The sequence below is a fragment of the Mesocricetus auratus genome, unplaced genomic scaffold (genome assembly GCF_017639785.1).
Source record: "Mesocricetus auratus isolate SY011 unplaced genomic scaffold, BCM_Maur_2.0 Super-Scaffold_100008, whole genome shotgun sequence".
NCBI lineage: Eukaryota > Metazoa > Chordata > Mammalia > Rodentia > Cricetidae > Mesocricetus > Mesocricetus auratus.
The window spans coordinates 66,815,932-66,818,073 of NW_024429192.1; the positions used below are offsets into that span (position 1 = coordinate 66,815,932).

Consider the following 2,142-nt stretch of genomic DNA (forward strand, 5'->3'; position numbering starts at 1 on the left):
AGACATCAAGGCTCAGCTTCAGAGAGGACCATGTCTCAGTGAACAAGATGAAGCCAGAGCGCAAAGGCACTCTGATGTCAACCTCTGGCTCCCATATATGTGCCTGCTCTCACAAGTGAGCACACCCATACGTACATGTAGGAGCATAACCCCAAACACACACACATACACACACACACACACACACACACACAGAGAGAGAGAGAGAGAGAGAGAGAGAGAGAGAGAGAGAGAATGCAGTGCTTCCAGCTTTAACTTTTTTCCAAAACCCAGATTCTCACCCATCTTTACACCAGCACAGTTGATATAGAACCATAGCAACCTTTCCACTGCAAGCCTTTGCTGGTGAAACATTCATCAGCCCTAAGATAACTATCTCCCATCGTACGTCCTTCAAAAGAGCTGACAGAGACTCCTCATGTACACCGACTTCATAAACTTCTCCTACATAAAGTAACAACTCCGCCATGTTAAAAATACCAACCAGGTTTTCACCTAACTGAATTTTAAACTTTGTGCTGCCCCCAAGCTGGGTAAGATGCTGTTCGAATTCACTCTTTTCAGAAATCCTTGTGGAAACATCATTTGATAAAGGAATTTTATAATTTTGTCCTTAATCCTTTACCCACAAGCTACTTCTGCCATTTTTAATGGCAGTAGCCACCTTTTACTGTTACTAAATGTTCTTTGTGATCACCACATTCAGTGGTGTGACCCTGTGACAGTTCAAGAAGAATGCTTCCTTCTTCTTCAGGAAAACACCAAGTGAGAGATGACACGGGTCCAGAGGGAGGAAACAGAGGACAGGGTGGCGGGAGGAAGACTTAGGAGGCTGCCATGGCAGCTTCTGCTGCAGAGCAGCCAGCACGGTCATGGTCAAGGCCCTGGCCATGATCAAGGTCACAGAGTGTGTGGAGGTAAGGCTGAAGAGAAGGAGTGGATTCCTGTCACCAGGCTGGGCTCCCTGGTCAAAGACGTGAAGATCAAGTCCCTGGAGGAGATCTACCTGTTCTTGTCTAGCAAGGAATCCAAGCTTATCAACTTTTTCCTGGGAGCATCTCTAAAGGATTGGGATTGGGCCAGTTCTAAAGAGCTGCACAAGCAGACCTGTGCTGGTCAGTAGATGAGGTTCAAACACTTTTGTTGATCTTGGGGACAACAACGGTCATGATGGTCTTGGTGTTAAATGTTCCAAGAGAGTAGACACTGCTGCATGTAGGGCCAACATCTTAGCCAAATTTTCGATCCTCCCTGTTTGAAGAGGCGACTGAGGGAGGAAGATAGGCAAGCCCTTCACTGCTCCATGCAAGGCAACAGAATGCTGCGTCTATGTGTTGGCAGGTCTCATCCTTGCCCCCGGAGGCACTGGCATTGTCTCTGCTCATGGGTCCAAGAAGCTTCTGATGGTGGCCAGCATTGCTGACTGTTACTCATCAGCCAGGGGCCACATGCCACCCAAAACAATTTTGCCAAGGTCACCTTTTATGCTGTCTCTAAGACCTACAGCTACATGACCCTTGATCTCTGGAAAGAAACTGTTAACCAACTCTCCTTGTCAGAAATTTATTGAACATCTTGTGAAAAACCACACCAGAGTCTCTGTTCAGAGGCTCCAGTTGTGGTCATCACACAATCACATAAGATTTGGGGACTGGGAATTAAGTCTGTTAAAAAGAAGGGAAAAAATTATGCTTGCCTGTCTTGATGATGGCTTAGACCTTTAACCCCATAATTTAGGAGGCAGAGGCAGGTGGATCTCTGTGAGTTCAAGATCAACCTGGTCTACATAGAGAGTTCCAGATGGGTTGGGACTACTTAGCAAGTGCTTGTCTTAAATTAAAAACAAAAACAAAAACAACAATAAAAAACGCTACTCTGTAGCAAGTGAATAGAAGACACTGGCCATCCTTGCCTCATGCCCTGCTCCTATCCTTTCTAGGCTTTGGGAATGCAGACAAGTGGAGGAAATACTGTAAATCCAAATCTTGTCAGTCCTCCACTTTTTGTACAAAAATACTTAAAAGGTCTGTAAGTAATTCTTAACTGTTTTAGGCTTTCCCGGTGTTTGATATGGGTAAGGCACAGATATCTAGAATCACAGCAACAACTTCCTACTGAAATCACTGGGGAAAATATTTAATT

The 2,142-nt window shown here is 45.1% G+C and overlaps 1 pseudogene; it reads left to right on the forward strand.

The window, feature by feature from the left end:
• Nucleotides 1-772: 772 nt before the first annotated feature.
• On the forward strand, nucleotides 773-1,724 carry LOC121142060 (annotated as a pseudogene).
• The last annotated feature ends 418 nt before the right edge of the window (nucleotides 1,725-2,142 follow it).